This window comes from Pseudopipra pipra, chromosome 13, assembly GCF_036250125.1.
Source record: "Pseudopipra pipra isolate bDixPip1 chromosome 13, bDixPip1.hap1, whole genome shotgun sequence".
NCBI classification, from domain to species: Eukaryota; Metazoa; Chordata; class Aves; order Passeriformes; family Pipridae; genus Pseudopipra; species Pseudopipra pipra.
Window position 1 is genome coordinate 35,051 of NC_087561.1, and position 20,268 is coordinate 55,318.

The window sequence follows — 20,268 nt, forward strand, 5'->3', positions numbered from 1 at the left end:
GGGGCACTGGGGTGGGACTGGGAGGACAGGTGGCACTGGGCTAGGACTGGGGGAACTGGGGAGGCAGCGGGGAGGGAGCAGGGAGGGGGCTGGGAAGGGAACTGGGATGGTACTGGGATGGGAATGGCATGCATGGGAGAAAGGAGCGAAATGCACTGGGGAGGGACTGGGAGCAACGGGAAAGCCACTGCAGGGACTGGGATTGGATGGGGAGGGACTGCAAGAGGACTGTGACAGGACTGGGGAGTGGGCCTGGGATGGGACTGGGATGCACAGGGGGAAAGAACCGGGATGCCCTGGGGAGGGACTGAGGTCACGGGAGGGCTGGGGATGGGTCAGGGGCACTGGGGAGGGAACTGGGATGAGACTTGGATGTTCTAGGGAGGGAGTGGGATGCATTGGGGAAAAGGACTGGCATGCACTGGGAGGGACTGGGGGCAGTGGAGAGGGACTGGGGGCACTGGGGGGATTTGGGCTGGGAGTGGGGACACTGGGGTGGGACTGAGATTTTCGGGGGGGTGAGGGGGACTGGGAGCACTGGGATGGGACTGGGGATCATTGGGGAGGGACTGGGATGGGACTGGGAGCACTGGGAAAGGGACTGCAGGGACTGGGATAGGACTGGGAAGGGACTGCGAGGGGACTGTGAGAGGACTGGGGAGGGGACTGGAGAGCGTGCCTGGGATGGGCCTGAGAATCTCTGGGGAGGGACTGGGACCACTGGGATGGGACTGCTGTGACTGGGATGGGATGCAGTTGTACTGGGAAGGGACTGGGGAGGGACTGGGAATCACTTAGGAGGGACTGGGATGGGACTAGGCAAACTGGGGAAGGACTGGGTTGCACTGCAGGAGGACACTTGGGAGGGAAAGGAGGTGGTGGGTTGCAGTGGGGGAAGTGGGGAGAGACTGGGATGAGAGTGGGGGCACTGGGGTGGGACTGGGAGGACAGGTGGCACTGGGCTAGGACTGGGGGAACTGGGGAGGGAGCAGGGAGGGACTGCGAGGGGGCTGGGAAGGGAACTGGGATGGTACTGGGATGGGAATGGGATGCATGGGAGAAAGGAGCGGAATGCACTGGGGAGGGACTGGGAGCAACGGGAAAGCCACTGCGGGGACTGGGATTGGACTGGGGAGGGACTGCAAGAGGACTGTGACAGGACTGGGGAGTGGGCCTGGGATGGGACTGGGATGCACAGGGGGAAAGAACCGGGATGCCCTGGGGAGGGACTGAGGTCACGGGAGGGCTGGGGATGGGTCAGGGGCACTGGGGAGGGAACTGGGATGAGACTTGGATGTTCGAGGGAGGGAGTGGGATGCATTGGGGAAAAGGACTGGCATGCACTGGGAGGGACTGGGGGCAGTGGAGAGGGACTGGGGGCACTGGGGGGATATGGGCTGGGAGTGGGGACACTGGGGTGGGACTGAGATTTTCGGGGGGGTGAGGGGGACTGGGAGCACTGGGATGGGACTGGGGGTCATTGGGGAGGGACTGGGATGGGACTGGGAGCACTGGGAAAGGGACTGCAGGGACTGGGATAGGACTGGGAAGGGATTGCGAGGGGACTGTGAGAGGACTGGGGAGGGGACTGGAGAGCGTGCCTGGGATGGGCCTGAGAATCTCTGGGGAGGGACTGGGACCACTGGGATGGGACTGCTGTGACTGGGATGGGATGCAGTTGTACTGGGAAGGGACTGGGGAGGGACTGGGAATCACTTAGGAGGGACTGGGATGGGACTAGGCAAACTGGGGAAGGACTGGGTTGCACTGCAGGAGGACACTTGGGAGGGAAAGGAGGTGGTGGGTTGCAGTGGGGGAAGTGGGGAGAGACTGGGATGGGAGTCGGGGCACTGGGGTGGGACTGGGAGGACAGGTGGCACTGGGCTAGGACTGGAGGAACTGGGGAGGCAGCGGGGAGGGAGCAGGGAGGGGGCTGGGAAGGGAACTGGGATGGTACTGGGATGGGAATGGGATGCATGGGAGAAAGGAGCGAAATGCACTGGGGAGGGACTGGGAGCAACGGGAAAGCCACTGCAGGGACTGGGATTGGACTGGGGAGGGACTGCAAGAGGACTGTGACAGCACTGGGGAGTGGGCCTGGGACAGGACTGGGATGCACAGGGGGAAAGAACCGGGATGCCCTGGGGAGGGACTGAGGTCACGGGAGGGCTGGGGATGGGTCAGGGGCACTGGGGAGGGAACTGGGATGAGACTTGGATGTTCTAGGGAGGGAGTGGGATGCATTGGGGAAAAGGACTGGCATGCACTGGGAGGGACTGGGGGCAGTGGAGAGGGACTGGGGGCACTGGGGGGATTTGGGCTGGGAGTGGGGACACTGGGGTGGGAGTGAGATTTTCGGGGGGGTGAGGGGGACTGGGAGCACTGGGATGGGACTGGGGATCATTGGGGAGGGACTGGGATGGGACTGGGAGCACTGGGAAAGGGACTGCAGGGACTGGGATAGGACTGGGAAGGGACTGCGAGGGGACTGTGAGAGGACTGTGGAGGGGACTGGAGAGCGTGCCTGGGATGGGCCTGAGAATCTCTGGGGAGGGACTGGGACCACTGGGATGGGACTGCTGTGACTGGGATGGGATGCAGTTGTACTGGGAAGGGACTGGGGAGGGACTGGGAATCACTTAGGAGGGACTGGGATGGGACTAGGCAAACTGGGGAAGGACTGGGTTGCACTGCAGGAGGACACTTGGGAGGGAAAGGAGGTGGTGGGTTGCAGTGGGGGAAGTGGGGAGAGACTGGGATGAGAGTGGGGGCACTGGGGTGGGACTGGGAGGACAGGTGGCACTGGGCTAGGACTGGGGGAACTGGGGAGGGAGCAGGGAGGGACTGCGAGGGGGCTGGGAAGGGAACTGGGATGGTACTGGGATGGGAATGGGATGCATGGGAGAAAGGAGCGGAATGCACTGGGGAGGGACTGGGAGCAACGGGAAAGCCACTGCAGGGACTGGGATTGGACTGGGGAGGGACTGCAAGAGGACTGTGACAGGACTGGGGAGTGGGCCTGGGATGGGACTGGGATGCACAGGGGAAAAGAACTGGGATGCCCTGGGGAGGGACTGAGGTCACGGGAGGGCTGGGGATGGGTCAGGGGCACTGGGGAGGGAACTGGGATGGGACTTGGATGTTCTAGGGAGGGAGTGGGATGCATTGGGGAAAAGGACTGACATGCACTGGGAGGGACTGGGGCAGTGGGGAGGCATGGGGGCATTGGGGGAATTTGGGCTGGGAGTGGGGACATTGGGGTGGGACTGGGGCAGTGGGGAGGCATGGGGGCATTGGGGGAATTTGGGCTGGGAGTGGGGACACTGGGGTGGGACTGAGATTTTCGGGGGGCGGGGGGGGGGGGGACTTGGAGCAGTGGGATGGGACTGGGGGTCATTGGGGAGGGACTGGGGAACCGTGGGACTGGGGGCACTGGAATAGGAGTGAGATGCACTGGGGAGGGACTGGGCCGGGACTGAGGGCACTGGAGAGGCCCTGGGGGCACTTGGGGGAACTGGGCTGGGACTGGGATTCTCTGGGGAGGGACTGGAGGCACTGGGATAGGACTGAGAGGCACTGGGGAGGCACTAGGGCACACTGGGCCACCACTGGGATGGGACTGGGATCACTGGGGAGGAAATTGGAATGGGACTGGGGGCAGTGGGAAGGGACTGGGATGGAACTGGGCGAACTGGGGAAGGACTGGGTTGCACTGCAGGAGGACACTTGGGAAGGAATGGGTGCGCTGGCTTGCACTGAGAGAAGTTGCAAGGGACTGGGATGAGAGTGGGGGCACTGGGGTGGGACTGGGAGCACTGGTGGCACTGGGCTAAGACTGGGGGAACTGGGGAGGGAGCAGGGAGGGACTGCGAAGTGACTGGGATGGGAATGGGATGCACAGGGAAAAGGAGCACAACGCATTGGGGAGGGACTGGGGGCAGTGGGGACGGACTGGGATGGGACTGGGGACACTTCAAGGGGGTTGGATGCCCTGGGTGCGACTAGGGGCACTGGGCTGAGACTAGGGGCACTGGAGAGGGACTGGGGGTAGTAGGGAGGGACTGGGATGGGACTGAGGGCACTGGAGATGCTCCCTGCCTCACCCCAGTGCCCCCATTCTCATCCCAGTCCCTTCCCACTTCTCTCAGTGCAAGCCAGCGCACCCATTCCTTCCCAAGTGTCCTCCTGCAGTGCAACCCAGTCCTTCCCCAGTTTGCCCAGTTCCATCCCAGTCCCTTCCCACTGCCCTCAGGCCCATCCCAATTCCCTCCCTGGTGATTCCAGTCCCATCCCAGTGGTGGCCCAGTGTGTCCTAGTGCCTCCCCAGTGCCTCTCAGTCCTATCCCAGTGCCTCCAGTCCCTCCCCAGAGAATCCCAGTCCCAGCCCAGTTCCGCCAAGTGCCCCGAGGGCCTCTTCAGTGCCCTCAATTGTACTGGGAAGGGACTGGGGAGGGACTGGGAATCACTTAGGAGGGACTGGGATGGGACTAGGCAAACTGGGGAAGGACTGGGTTGCACTGCAAAAGGACACTTGGGAGGGAAAGGAGGTGGTGGGTTGCAGTGGGGGATATAGGGAGAGACTGGGATGGGAGTGGGGACACTGGGGTGGGACTGGGAGGACAGGTGGCACTGGGCTAGGACTGGAGGAACTGGGGAGGGAGCAGGGAGGGAGCAGGGAAGGGAACTGGGATGGTACTGGGATGGGAATGGCATGCATGGGAGAAAGGAGCGGAATGCACTGGGGAGGGACTGGGAGCAACGGGAAAGCCACTGCAGGGACTGGGATTGGACTGGGAAGGGACTGCAAGAGGACTGTGATAGGACTGGGGAGTGGGGCTGGGATGGGACGGGGATGCACAGGGGGAAAGAACCGGGATGACCTGGGGAGGGACTGAGGTCACGGGAGGGCTGGGGATGGGTCAGGGGCACTGGGGAGGGAACTGGGATGGGACTTGGATGTTCTAGGAAGGGAGTGGGATGCATCGGGGAGAAGGACTGGCATGCACTGGGAGGGACTGGGGCAGTGGGGAGGGATGGGGATGGGACTGGGGGCAGTGGAGAGGGACTGGGGGCACTGGGGGAATTTGGGCTGGGAGTGGGGACACTGGGGTGGGACTGAGATTTTCGGAGGGGTGAGGGGGACTGGGAGCAGTGGGATGGGACTGGGGGTCATTGGGGAGGGACTGGGATGGGACTGGGAGCACTGGGAAAGGGACTGCAGGGACTGGGATAGGACTGGGAACGGACTGCGAGGGGACTGTGAGAGGACTGGGGAGGGGACTGGAGAGCGTGCCTGGGATGGGCCTGAGAATCTCTGGGGAGGGACTGGGACCACTGGGATGGGACTGCTGTTACTGGGATGGGATGCAGTTGTACTGGGAAGGGACTGGGGAGGGACTGGGAATCACTTAGGAGGGACTGGGATGGGACTAGGCAAACTGGGGAAGGACTGGGTTGCACTGCAAAAGGACACTTGGGAGGGAAAGGAGGTGGTGGGTTGCAGTGGGGGAAGTGGGGAGAGACTGGGATGAGAGTGGGGGCACTGGGGTGGGACTGGGAGGACAGGTGGCACTGGGCTAGGACTGGGGGAACTGGGGAGGGAGCAGGGAGGGACTGCGAGGGGGCTGGGAAGGGAACTGGGATGCACAGGGAAAAGGAGCACAATGAACTGGGGAGGGACTGGGATGGGACTGGGGACACTTCAAGGGAGTTGGATGCACTGGGCTGAGACTAGGGGCACTGGAGCGGGACTGGGGGGAGTAGGGAGGGACTGGGATGGGACTGAGGGCACTGGAGATGGACTGGGGAGAACTGGGCTGGCACTGGGGGCGCTGGAGTGCAACTGGCATTCTCAAGGGAGGGACTGGGGGAAGTGGGATGGGACAGGGGTCATTGGGGAGGGATTGGGGACAGTGGGACTACAGGCACTGGGATGGGACTGAGCTGCGCTGGGTGGGCACAGGGATGGGACTGAGGTCACTGGGGAGGGAACTGGGATGGGACTGGGAGCACTGGGAAAGGGACTGGGAAGGGACTGCAAGAGGACTGTGACAGGACTGGGGAGTGGGCCTGGGATGGGACTGGGATGCACAGGGGGAAAGAACCGGGATGCCCTGGGGAGGGACTGAGGTCACGGGAGGGCTGGGGATGGGTCAGGGGCACTGGGGAGGGAACTGGGATGGGACTTGGATGTTCTAGGGAGGGAGTGGGATGCATCGGGGAAAGGGACTGGCATGCACTGGGAGGGACTGGGGGCAGTGGGGAGGGATGGGGATGGGACTGGGGGCAGTGGAGAGGGACTGGGGGCACTGGGGGGATTTGGGCTGGGAGTGGGGACACTGGGGTGGGACTGAGATTTTCGGGGGGGTGAGGGGGACTGGGAGCACTGGGATGGGACTGGGGGTCATTGGGGAGGGACTGGGATGGGACTGAGAGCACTGGGAAAGGGACTGCAGGGACTGGGATAGGACTGGGAAGGGACTGCGAGCGGACTGTGAGAGGACTGGGGAGGGGACTGGAGAGCGTGCTTGGGATGGGCCTGAGAATCTCTGGGGAGAGACTGGGACCACTGGGATGGGACTGCTGTGACTGGGATGGGATGCAGTTGTACTGGGAAGGGACTGGGGAGGGACTGGGAATCACTTAGGAGGGACCGGGATGGGACTAGGCAAACTGGGGAAGGACTGGGTTGCACTGCGAGAGCACACTTGGGAGGGAAAGGAGGTGGTGGGTTGCAGTGGGGGAAGTGGGGAGACACTGGGATGAGAGTGGGGGCACTGGGGTGGGACTGGGAGCACTGGTGGCACTGGGCTAGGACTGGGGGAACTGGGGAGGGAGCAGGGAGGGACTGCGAGGGGGCTGGGAAGGGAACTGGGATGGTACTGGAATGGGAATGGGATGCATGGGAGAAAGGAGCGGAATGCACTGGGGAGGGACTGGGAGCAACGGGAAAGCCACTGCAGGGACTGGGATTGGACTGGGAAGGGACTGCAAGAGGACTGTGACAGGACTGGGGAGTGGGCCTGGGATGGGACTGGGATGCACAGGTGTAAAGAACCGGGATGACCTGGGGAGGGACTGAGGTCACGGGAGGGCTGGGGATGGGTCAGGGGCACTGGGGAGGGAACTGGGATGGGACTTGGATGTTCTAGGGAGGGAGTGGGATGCATCGGGGAAAAGGACTGACATGCACTGGGAGGGACTGGGGCAGTGGGGAGGGATGGGGATGGGACTGGGGACACTGGAGAGGGACTGGGGGCACTGGGGGGATTTGGGCTGGGAGTGGGGACACTGGGGTGGGACTGAGATTTTCGGGGGGGTGAGGGGGACTGGGAGCACTGGGATGGGACTGGGGGTCATTGGGGAGGGACTGGGGTGGGACTGGGAGCACTGGGAAAGGGACTGCAGGGACTGGGATAGGACTGGGAACGGACTGCGAGGGGACTGTGAGAGGACTGGGGAGGGGACTGGAGAGCGTGCCTGGGATGGGCCTGAGAATCTCTGGGGAAGGACTGGGACCACTGGGATGGGACTGCTGTGACTGGGATGGGATGCAGTTGTACTGGGAAGGGACTGGGGAGGGACTGGGAATCACTTAGGAGGGACCGGGATGGGACTAGGCAAACTGGGGAAGGACTGGATTGCACTGCGAGAGCACACTTGGGAAGGGAAAGGAGGTGGTGGGTTGCAGTGGGGGAAGTGGGGAGAGACTGGGATGAGAGTGGGGGCACTGGGGTGGGACTGGGAGGACAGGTGGCACTGGGCTAGGACTGGGGGAACTGGGGAGGGAGCAGGGAGGGACTGCGAAGTGACTGGGATGGGAATGGGATGCACAGGGAAAAGGAGCACAATGAACTGGGGAGGGACTGGGATGGGACTGGGGACACTTCAAGGGAGTTGGATGCACTGGGCTGAGACTAGGGGCACTGGAGCGGGACTGGGGGGAGTAGGGAGGGACTGGGATGGGACTGAGGGCACTGGAGATGGACTGGGGAAAACTGGGCTGGCACTGGAGGCGCTGGAGTGCAACTGGGATTCTCAAGGGAGGGACTGGGGGAAGTGGGATGGGACAGGGGACATTGGGGAGGGATTGGGGACAGTGGGACTACAGGCACTGGGATGGGACTGAGCTGCGCTGGGTGGGCACAGGGATGGGACTGAGGTCACTGGGGAGGGAACTGGGATGGGACTGGGAGCACTGGGAAAGGGACTGGGAAGGGACTGCAAGAGGACTGTGACAGGACTGGGGAGTGGGCCTGGGATGGGACTGGGATGCACAGGGGGAAAGAACCGGGATGCCCTGGGGAGGGACTGAGGTTACGGGAGGGCTGGGGATGGGTCAGGGGCACTGGGGAGGGAACTGGGATGGGACTTGGATGTTCTAGGGAGGGAGTGGGATGCATCGGGGAAAAGGACTGACATGCACTGGGAGGGACTGGGGCAGTGGGGAGGGATGGGGGCATTGGGGGGATTTGGGCTGGGAGTGGGGACACTGGGGTGGGACTGAGATTTTCGGGGGGCGGGGGGTGGGACTGGGAGCAGTGGGATGGGACTGGGGGTCATTGGGGAGGGACTGGGATGGGACTGGGGGCACTGGGATAGGAGTGAGATGCACTGGGGAGGGACTGGGCCGGGACTGAGGGCACTGGAGAGGCCCAGGGGGCACTTGGGGTACTGGGCTGGGACGGGGATTCTCTGGAGAGGGACTGGAGGCACTGGGATAGGACTGAGAGGCACTGGGGACACACTGTGGCACCATTGGGATGGGACTGGGATCACTGGGGAGGGAATTGGAATGGGCCTGAGGGCAGTGGGAAGGGACTGGGATGGAACTGGGCAAACTGGGGAAGGACTGGGTTGCACTGCAGGAGGACACTTGGGAAGGAATGGGTGCGCTGGCTTGCACTGAGAGAAGTTGCAAGGGACTGGGATGAGAGTGGGGGCACTGGGGTGGGACTGGGAGCACTGGTGGCACTGGGCTAGGACTGGGGGAACTGGGGAGGGAGCAGGGAGGGACTGCGAAGTGACTGGGATGGGAATGGGATGCACAGGGAAAAGGAGCACAATGAACTGGGGAGGGACTGGGATGGGACTGGGGACACTTCAAGGGAGTTGGATGCACTGGGCTGAGACTAGGGGCACTGGAGCGGGACTGAAGGGAGTAGGGAGGGACTGGGATGGGACTGAGGGCACTGGAGATGGACTGGGGAGAACTGGGCTGGCACTGGGGGCACTGGACTGCAACTGGGATTCTCAGGGGAGGGACTGGGGGAAGTGGGATGGGACAGGGGTCATTGGGAAGGGATTGGGGACAGTGGAACTACAGGCACTGGGATGGGACTGCGATGCACTGGGTGGGCACTGGGATGGGACTGAGGTCACTGGGGAGGGAACTGGGATGGGACTGGGAGCACTGGGAAAGGGACTGCAGGGACTGGGATAGGACTGGGAAGGGACTGCAAGGGGACTGTGAGAGGACTGGGGAGGGGACTGGAGAGCGTGCCTGGGATGGGCCTGAGAATCTCTGGGGAGGGACTGGGACAACTGGGATGGGGCGCAGATGTACTGGGAAGGGACTGGGGAGGGACTGGGATTTGATTGGAAGCACTGGGGAGGGACTAGGCATCATTTAGGAGGGACTGGGATGGGACTGGGGAGGGACTGGGGTCACTGATGATGGCTCTTTAATGCACTTGGGAGGGACTGGGAGCACTGGGATGCAGTGGGGAAGGACTGGAGGTACTTGGATGGGACTGAGAGAACTAGGATGGCACTGAGGGCACTGGGGAGGTACCAGGGGCACTGGGTTGGGACTGGGCTGGACTGGGGGCACTTGGGAGCAAGTGGGATCACTGGGAAGGGAACTGGGATGGGACTGAGGCCACTGGAGAGGGACTGCAATGGGTTTGAGGCAACTTTGGAAGGACTGGGAGCACTGGGGAGGTTCTGGAGGGAACTGCACAGGGAGCTTGGTTGGACTGAGGGTACTAGGGATGGACTGGGATGGGACTGGGGTGTAGTGGGAGCAATTGGCAAGAACTGGAGGCACTGAGGAAGGAACAGGGAGGGGACTGGCTGCACTGGGATGGGGTTTGGGGTACTTGGGAGAAACTGGGAAGGACTCAGGAGGGACTGAGGACAGTGGGGAGGGACTGGGGACAGTAGGAAGGGACTGGAAAGGTGAAATTGAAACAGACTCACCTGAGTCACAGTCTAAGAAGTCCTGCTACAGCTCCTGAGTCGGAACAACAGCCAAGGGGCCTCAGCCCAGTCCCTGGCCCCTCCTCCCCCTCATTGTTAACACCTGGGCCTTCCCCATAGAACAGCTGACTCTACCCAGTACTCCCAGTTCCCTCCAATGGCTTGCAATAGAATTACTAGACTCCCCAGAGTGCACAAAAATACAATCCCAATCCCACAGTAATTTCTACTCAAAACCAACAGTACCTGACCAAAGCATCCAGTCCATATTCTAGACCCCAGCTCTATCCCAGCCCCTCAGTGATTTTAGCTTGAGACCCACAAGCTTTATTGCACTGCCAGCTCTGCTCTCTCAGAAGCAGCTCCAAATCTTGCAGGATCTTCATATTGGCTCCATCTCTGTGACTTTTCAGCTCCAATCTCACACTCCCATTCCCAGTCCCCCAATTACTCCTCCAGCCCCACAAACCCTAGCCCAATTCAAAACTCACAAACCCAGCACTAGACTAATTTAACCTCTCCTAGCCCAGTCCATGTTCCTGCCCATCAATCACTAGTCCACAGCCGCACAGGCTTTTAAACAACGGTGCCAGTCCCTATCCGAGCTCCAGACACTCTCCCAGCTCCAGAGATGCAATCCTAGCACTATACTGACTTCAGCCCCAGCCTCCCTGTCCGCATTCCCAATTTACAATCCCAATTCCAACCACACAGGGATTTTAGCAACGGTGCCACAGGCCCTATCTCACAGTGATTGCTTTGATTACTGCCCAAGTGTTACTGTCCCCAGCCCAGAACCCATCCCTACCCCAGCCCCTCAGTGATTTCAGTTCAAGACCCACAAGCTTTATTGCACTGCCAGCTCTGCTCTCTCAGCAGTAGCTCTGCATCTTGCCAGCACCGCCACGGGAAGCTGCTCCAGGTTCTCACTGTAGGATCTTCAGCTTGGCTCCAGCTCTGTGACTTTCCAGCTCCACCCTCACACTCCCAAACCCAGTCCCCCAGGTGCTCCTCCAGCCCCAAAATTCCTATCCCAATTCCAAAATCACAAGCCCAGCCCTATACGAATTTCAGCTCTACCCGCCCAGTCCACATTCCCAATTTACAATCCCATTTCCAGCTGCATAGAGATTTCAGCAACGGTGCCACAGGCCCTATCACCTCCCCACACGGATTCCTGCCCAAGTGTTACAGTCCCAAGCCCAAACCCTGTCCCTACCCCAGCCCCTCAGTGATTTCAGCTCGAGACCCACAAGCTTTATTGCACTGCCAGCTCTGCTCTCTCAGCAGTAGCTCTGCATCTTGCCAGCGCCGCCACGGGAAGCTGCTCCAGGTTCTCACTGCAGGATCTTCAGCTTGGCTCCAGCTCTGCGACTTTCCAGCTCCACCCTCACACTCCCAAACCCAGTCCCCCAGGTGCTCCTCCAGCCCCAAAATTCCTATCCCAATACCAAAGACACAAGCACAGCACTAGACTGATTTCAGCTCTCCCACCCAATCCACGTTCCCACCCATCAATCCCTATATCAGAAACACAGCCATTGCAGCGACGGTGCCACAGGCCCTATCTCACAATGATTGCTCTGATTACTGCCCCAAGTGTTACAGTCCCAAGCCCACACCCTGTCCCTACCCCAGCCCCTCAGTGATTTCAGCTCGAGACCCACAAGCTTTATTGCACTGCCAGCTCTGCTCTCTCAGCAGTAGCTCTGCATCTTGCCAGCGCTGCCTCAGGAAGCTGCTCCAGGTTCTCACTGCAGGATCTTCAGCTTGGCTCCAGCTCTGTGACTTTCCAGCTCCACCCTCACACTCCCAGTCCTAGTCCCCCAGGTGCTCCTCCAGCTCCACAAACCCGATCCCAATTCAAAAATCACAAGCCCAGCACTATACTGACTTCAGCTCTACCCACCCAATCCACGTTCCCGCCCATTAATCCCTATTCCACAGCCCCTCAGGGATTTCAGCGAACGTGCCACAGGCCCTATCTGAGCTCCAGACACCCTCCCAGCTCCACAGATGCAATCCAACCACTATGCTGATTTCAGCCCCAGCCCCTCAGTCCACATTCCCAATTATAATCCCAATTCCACAGCCACACAGAGATTTCAGCAACAGTGCCACAGGCCCTATCTCCTCCCAACACGGATTCCTGCCCAAGTGTTACAGTCCCAAGCCCAAACCCTGTCCCTACCCCAGCCCCTCAGTGATTTCAGCTCGAGACCCACAAGCTTTATTGCACTGCCAGCTCTGCTCTCTCAGCAGTAGCTCTGCATCTTGCCAGCGCCGCCTCAGGAAGCTGCTCCAGGTTCTCACTGCAGGATCTTCAGCTTGGCTCCAGCTCTGTGACTTTCCAGCTCCACCCTCACACTCCCAAACCCAGTCCCCCAGGTGCTCCTCCAGCCCCAAAATTCCTATCCCAATTCCAAAATCACAAGCCCAGCCCTATACGAATTTCAGCTCTACCCGCCCAGTCCACATTCCCAATTTACAATCCCATTTCCAGCTGCATAGAGATTTCAGCAACGGTGCCACAGGCCCTATCACCTCCCCACACGGATTCCTGCCCAAGTGTTACAGTCCCAAGCCCAAACCCTGTCCCTACCCCAGCCCCTCAGTGATTTCAGCTCGAGACCCACAAGCTTTATTGCACTGCCAGCTCTGCTCTCTCAGCAGTAGCTCTGCATCTTGCCAGCGCCGCCACGGGAAGCTGCTCCAGGTTCTCACTGCAGGATCTTCAGCTTGGCTCCAGCTCTGCGACTTTCCAGCTCCACCCTCACACTCCCAAACCCAGTCCCCCAGGTGCTCCTCCAGCCCCAAAATTCCTATCCCAATACCAAAGACACAAGCACAGCACTAGACTGATTTCAGCTCTCCCACCCAATCCACGTTCCCACCCAGCAATCCCTATATCACACACACAGCCATTGCAGCGACGGTGCCACAGGCCCTATCTCACAATGATTGCTCTGATTACTGCCCCAAGTGTTACAGTCCCAAGCCCAAACCCTGTCCCTACCCCAGCCCCTCAGTGATTTCAGCTCGAGACCCACAAGCTTTATTGCACTGCCAGCTCTGCTCTCTCAGCAGTAGCTCTGCATCTTGCCAGCGCCGCCTCAGGAAGCTGCTCCAGGTTCTCACTGCAGGATCTTCAGCTTGGCTCCAGCTCTGCGACTTTCCAGCTCCCACCTCACACTCCCAGTCCCAGTCCCCCAGGTGCTCCTCCAGCTCCACAAACCCGATCCCAATTCAAAAATCACAAGCCCAGCACTATACTGACTTCAGCTCTACCCACCCAATCCACGTTCCCGCCCATTAATCCCTATTCCACAGCCCCTCAGGGATTTCAGCGAACGTGCCACAGGCCCTATCTGAGCTCCAGACACCCTCCCAGCTCCACAGATGCAATCCAACCACTATGCTGATTTCAGCCCCAGCCTCTCAGTCCACATTCCCAATTATAATCCCAATTCCACAGCCACACAGAGATTTCAGCAACGGTGCCACAGGCCCTATCTCCTCCCCACACGGATTCCTGCCCCAAGTGTTACTGTCCCAAGCCCAAACCCTGTCCCTACCCCAGCCCCTCAGTGATTTCAGCTCGAGACCCACAAGCTTTATTGCACTGCCAGCTCTGCTCTCTCAGCAGTAGCTCTGCATCTTGCCAGCGCCGCCTCAGGAAGCTGCTCCAGGTTCTCACTGCAGGATCTTCAGCTTGCCTCCAGCTCTGTGACTTTCCAGCTCCACCCTCACACTCCCAGTCCTAGTCCCCCAGGTGCTCCTCCAGCCCCACAAACCCGATCCCAATTCAAAAATCACAAGCCCAGCCCTATACTGACTTCAGCTCTACCCACCCAATCCACGTTCCCACCCATCAATCCCTATATCAGACACACAGCCACTGCAGCAACGGTGCCACATGCCCTATCTCACAGTGATTGCTCTGATTACTGCCCCAAGTATTACAGTCCCAAGCCCAGAACCCTGTCCCTACCCCAGCCCCTCAGTGATTTCAGCTCGAGACCCACAAGCTTTATTGCACTGCCAGCTCTGCTCTCTCAGCAGTAGCTCTGCATCTTGCCAGCGCCGCCACGGGAAGCTGCTCCAGGTTCTCACTGCAGGATCTTCAGCTTGGCTCCAGCTCTGCGACTTTCCAGCTCCAACTTCACATTCCCAATCCCAGTCCCCCAGGTACTCCTCCAACCCCACAAACCCGATCCCAACTCCAAAGGCCAGATCTTTGCCCTAGACTGATTTCAGCTCTTCCCCCCCAGTCCATGTTCCTGCCCATCAATCCCTATTCCACAGACACACAGATGTTTGTGCGACGGTGCCAGTCCCTGTCTCAATCCTACAGTGATTTCTACTGCAGTGCCACAGTCCCTATCCCTGCTCAACAGTCCCTTTCCGAGCACCACTCTCCCTATCCCATACCCAGACCCACAACCTTTATTTCTCTGCCAGCTCTGCTGTCAGCTCCCGGTAAAGCTGCTGCACGTTCCAATCCTAGCATCTTTCTTTTTTTAAAGGTCTGAGTTTTCCACCCCAGCTCTCAAGCCCACATTCCAGGCCAGGCCTGACTATTTTTATCCCAGCTCCATCCCTGCAAGTACTTATGCCAGGTCCATGCTCCCTAATCCAGCCCCACCCTTGTTCTGCCCACAGTCCTACCGTCTTTATGTCTCCACCAGCTCTGCTGCCTGAGCTCCACGTTCTCAGCTTTCTGCTGCCTCTGCCTCAGCTTTCTGCTGCCTCTGCCTAAATCTGCTCCTGGGTATCTCTGCAGGCCCGGGCTGTTGACAAGGTCACAAATCAGTCTTTGTCGTTCACTTAAATATCTCTAGGAGCTGTCCCACCCATCCCAACGGGAACAGCAACAAAACAATAGAATAAACAATCAAGTAGTCAAAGATGAAAATAAAAGTAAAATAAAATTATAATAGAATGAAACATCTTTTATTACTTTTCTTTGTAACAATACTTTCAATACCAGCCCCACTGAGAGGCTGCATCCTAGTCCTTCTGGTTCGGGGGAGCACCCCTGAGCATGGGCTGCTCCCCCACTGAGCACTGACCAAAGCTGGCCGGCACAGCTGCCCGGGACACCGCCTGCCCAACGCCCTGCCTCGGCAGCTGTGGGGGACCGACCCCGGCTCCCCCTGGATCGGCAGCCGAGGGGGTGCTGCCTCATGGCTCCCCACCGCTCCCTGGAGCGGCAGCCGCGAGGGTCCCACCCTGGCTCACCGCCGCTCCTCGGCCCGGCGGCCGCGCCGATCCCGGGCCGGCTCCCGCCGCTCCAGCGCCGCCCCCAGCCCCGCCGCCGAACTGCCCCCAGCACCCCCCGCCCACGCCATTTATAGCCCGCGGCCCGCACAGCCCCGCCCCCCCCGTGCCAGCCCAGCCAATCGCAGCGTCCGGCAGCGTCCGCCAATCCCCGCCTGCCCGTTCCCGCCCTGCCCGTCCCCAAGAACCCCGCTGTCCCCTCAGGCCCCGCTCCCAGGGGCTGCTCCGCTTCCGCCCGCTGCCCGCCTCCCTCCCCTTCTCCCGGGAGAACTCCGGGACGGGACGGGACCGCGGACCTCCCACCCGCCCTTTCAACAGCGCCTGCGGGCACCGCGGCAGCGCAGGCGCGGCTCCGCCGGATCCCGAAGCAAAGGCGCCGAGACCGGCGCCTGAGGGGAACGCGGGGGACGAGGTGGAGAGGGGGGCGGCTCCGCGCCGCGGCTGAGCGAGCAGAGCTTGCCCGACCGCGGCCCCGTTGAAAGGGCCGCTGCCGCTCCCGCCCCCTCCCCGCCTCCCGGAAGAACTCCCAGACGGGACGTGAGCGCGGAGCTGTGCCACCCGCCCTCCCTGGTCCCAACAGGGCCTGTCGGGGGCTGCGGCAGCGCAGGCGCGGCTCCGAAAGCAAAGGCGCCGGCACCTACAGCGCCTGAGGGGAACGTGGGGAAGGGGGGCGGCGCCGCGCCGCGGCTGAGCGGGCACAGCTTACGGGACCGCGGCCCCATTGAAAGGGCAGGCTACGATTGGACGGAGCGGAGAAAAGCGGGCTGGGAGTGGCGGGCCGGGATCGGACCTGCACGTCGGGAGCGGCAGCCGCGGGAGTCCCGCCCCAGCTCACCGCCGATCTCGTCCCGGCTCCCGCCGCTCCAGCGCCGCTTCCACCTCCGCCGCCGAACTGCCCCCCCCCGCTTCCCCCTCCGCTATTTATAGCCCGCGGCCCGCACGGCCCCGCCCCCCTCGTGCCAGCCCAGCCAATCCCAGCGTCCGGCAGCGTCCGCCAATCCCCGCCTGCCCGTTCCCGCCCTGCCCGTCCCCAAGAACCCCGCTGTCCCCTCAGGCCCCGCTCCCAGGGGCTGCTCCGCTTCCGCCCACTGCCCGCCTCCCTCCCCTTCTCCCGGGAGAACTCCGGGACGGGACGGGACCGCGGACCTCCCACCCGCCCTCCCAACAGCGCCTGCGGGCACCGCGGCAGCGCAGGCGCGGCTCCGCCGGATCCCGGAGCAAAGGCGCCGAGACCGGCGCCTGAGGGGAACGCGGGGGACGAGGTGGAGAGGGGGGCGGCTCCGCGCCGCGGCTGAGCGGGCAGAGCTTGCTCGACCGCGGCCGCGTTGAAAGGGCCGCCGCCGCTCCCGCCCCCTCCCCGCCTCCCGGAAGAACTCCCAGACGGGACGTGAGCGCGGAGCTGTGCCACTCGCCCTCCCTGATCCCAACAGGGCCTGTCGGGGGCTGCGGCAGCGCAGGCGCTGCTCCGGAAGCAAAGGCGCCGGCACCTACAGCGCCTGAGGGGAACGTGGGGAAGGGGGGCGGCGCCGCGCCGCGGCTGAGCGGGCACAGCTTACGGGACCGCGGCCCCATTGAAAGGGCAGGCTACGACTGGACGGAGCGGAGAAAAGCGGGCTGGGAGTGGCGGGCCGGGATCGGACCTGCACGTCGGGAGCGGCAGCCGCGGGAGTCCCGCCCCAGCTCACCGCCGATCTCGTCCCGGCTCCCGCCGCTCCAGCGCCGCTTCCACCTCCGCCGCCGAACTGCCCCCCCCCGCTTCCCCCTCCGCTATTTATAGCCCGCGGCCCGCACGGCCCCGCCCCCCTCGTGCCAGCCCAGCCAATCCCCGCCCGCCCGTTCCCGAGAACCCCGCTGGTCCCGCAGGCCCCGCTCCCGGAGCCCCTCCCGCCCGCTCCCCGCCTCCCTCTCCTTCTCCTGGGAGAGCTCCCGGACGGGACGTGACCGCGGAGCTCCCACCGCCCTTCCGTGGTCCCAGCAGCGCCTGAGGGGAACGGGGGGACGGTGCCGCTCGGAGGGGCCGCGCCGCGGCTGAGCGGGCAGAGCTTGGGGGACCGCTGCCGGATTGAAAAGGCGGGCTGTGATTGGACGGCGCCGAGAAAGGCGGCCCGGGATTGGCGGGCCAGACTCTGCCTCGGGCCCGGATTGGCGGGGCTTGGAGCCGGCGGGGTGGCGGGAGGTGCTCGGGTGGTCAGGAGGAGGGACTAGGGCCGTGTCGGAGGCGCCCTTCCCGCGGGTCCGTGGCCGTCCCGGGTCCCGCTCCCGGGACCCCGTCCCCTGCCCCGCCCCTTGGTCGGGCTGCACCCCCGGGGTCCCGGCCCCAAGGCCCCTGCAGAGCCCCTCGGGGAGCCCCCCACCGGCACACGGGGCGGTTCCGGATCGCGAAGGCGGACTGTGCGGCATGGGGGACCGTGGAGCAGCGGCGACGTGGTGGGCCGGGAGTCGGCGGCGGGGAGCGGGGAGGACGCAGAGCAGCAGTGCGCCTCTGACCGCCTCTCCCCACGCAGCAGTTCTGCTTCTACGGGGACTTAGACTGCCCCGACTGGGTGCTGGCTGAGATCAGCTCCCTGGCCGAAATCTTTTAAGTGCCCGCCCCCACCCCCATCCCCCTGCCTGCCCCAGGCCCGCTGCCCACCCTCCTTCTCCTGCGCAGTCCCCGCTGCTGCTGAAGTTCAGCGCTATTTCAGTACTTGTTCTACTTGTGTTTCTGAAAAAAAGCTAGAATCAGGATAGCCAAAGCAACATAGAAAGTCTATTCCATCTTCAGCTACATTACAGGGCAAAGGAAATAAGTGATCCTACCCATCAGTGGAACAGGGAAAGAATGAAGATTAAGTCTGTGAGCTATAGAAGAGAAAAATCACACTGTAACAACTTAGAAGATTGCTCCAAGACCACAGTCACAGGAAAAGGGAAGAGAGCCAGGGGCAGAAACTGTAAGGCCAAAAAGATGATGGACACATCTGTGCATCAATCAGGTTCAGAGGTCACTGCATGCCCCAAGCCTAACGAGTTCTCTGGTTTATGTGTGTTATACACCTATTAATTACTTGAATAGAAAATTTACAATTGAACTTTCACAAAGGTTACAGAGTGATATCCCTGCACTGACCATTGCAGCTGAGCTTCTGCTACAGATTCTGACACGTCAGGTGACTGAATGTTTGCTTGTTTTCTAGGCTCTCCTTACAGTCCATCCAGGACATGAAATATAGAGGGGATTTCTTGAGAGGCAGCTTTTAGACCTCATTCCCTTACCTTCGTGGTCAATGCCATCAGCGTCACTCTCCCTCTCTTCTTGCTCTTCATCGAGAGTTCCTCATGTTAGTATTAGCTCAGAGGGACCCATTGCAGAAGCATCAGGTCCTTGAAGGGAACAGAAACGGCTGTACACAAACCAGCTTGCTAAAGGTAAGGGAGCGTGTGCACTGACAACTTCTGTCTGCACAGAAACCCAGCAATGAACACCTGCTCTAAGGGGACAGAAAGCTGCTTGTGGATCCCAGACACAGGACAGACTCCATCAGCACCTACTCGCCTCATCTAAGGAACAGTGCAGCCAACAGCAGAGCTTTCTCATATTCTGATCTGACTGTTTCGCCTTTTCTAAAGTATTTCATTATTTCTAGTAGGTCCACTGCTTTAGCTACACAGCGGGGTTTCTTCCAAACCTGTGACTGACACAGGACGAGCTGAGTGTGACCAATCCCACAGGAACTAAAGCCCTGCTCCTCTAACATGGAGCTGCTTTCACATTTCTGCTGTGAGGACAAAGAAGCGCTGTACTACTTCACAAGGCAAACTCTTCAGAAAACTTCTGCAGTAAACTTTATCTTCCTGGGGAGGTACCTACCAGTGTGCTGCCCTGCACACACACGCTGCCCATGTCCTTCCACAAGTGTTCCAGCTGCTCTCTCTTTTGTTTATTTTGAGCTTTCTCCCGTAGACAAAGATTTACATGTGGATTCTGAGAACATTTAAAACATCAGGAGAAGAGAAACCTCACCCAAACCCAGCAGCCTGTCCCCCAGTCAGAGAGCAGAAGTCACTACGCAGGTCTTACATTTCAACTCAGGTTACACAGAACTTCTGACTAAGCATGGAAAGCAACCTCCAGTCAGGTGGGATTCTAGGACGTTTTCAGCAGCGCCGGGAAGCCAAACTCTGTGTAGCTGTGCCTGCAGAGAACTGTCCTTTGGACAGCCAGAACTCAAGGTGAGCAGAGCTACTGATTTTGGCACTGCAATTCAGTCTTTCTTACTAAGTCAAACTAGTACTCTTCACTGGTGCAGGAAGATACAGGGATAGTCTCAACAAATCCCTTTGGAAATTTATTTTTAAGAACTCTCTGTCCATCTGAATGGAAGACACAATCTTATTTCCCAATCATTTTCACACAATTAGCTCAAATACTAGTACTAAACCAGTGAGCAACATCTGTTTTACAAAATCTTTAGTTTTGTAAAGATATGCTCCACCACATCTAGGAAAAAAAAGGCAAATGGTGGACTCCTTCAGGACAGGAGTTTTCCCACAGTGAGTACGACTAGTAAATGAAATGTTAGACCCTCTCAACATAAAGGCAATTGTGTGCACAAAAGTGACCCAAGATACACTGTTCAGGTGTAAAACAGCTAAAAACACTTACCAGTGTTTTTCTCAGGCGCTCGTATTCTGGCCGATACTCTCTGAAAAGGTGAATAAAGGGAGTGCATTCAGTCTGAAAAACACATGATTTGTATTGCATAAGGATCATCCTGGAGGCTTCTTTTTACTCACAAAAAAAAGTTT

General features: G+C 60.5%; 2 long non-coding RNA genes across 2 annotated transcripts; one reads left to right on the forward strand and one right to left on the reverse strand.

The window, feature by feature from the left end:
• The first annotated feature begins 14,191 nt into the window (after nt 1-14,191).
• LOC135421220 (uncharacterized) lies at nt 14,192-15,147 on the forward strand. The gene is made up of 2 exons (XR_010433915.1): nt 14,192-14,388; nt 14,863-15,147. It is a non-coding gene; the product is annotated as an uncharacterized LOC135421220 (long non-coding RNA).
• Nucleotides 15,148-18,207: 3,060 nt separating this feature from the next.
• On the reverse strand, nt 18,208-19,848 carry LOC135421224 (uncharacterized). Its single transcript, XR_010433922.1, has 2 exons — nt 19,541-19,848; nt 18,208-19,444 (listed from the first exon to the last, which is right to left on the reverse strand). It is a non-coding gene; the product is annotated as an uncharacterized LOC135421224 (long non-coding RNA).
• Nucleotides 19,849-20,268: the final 420 nt, after the last annotated feature.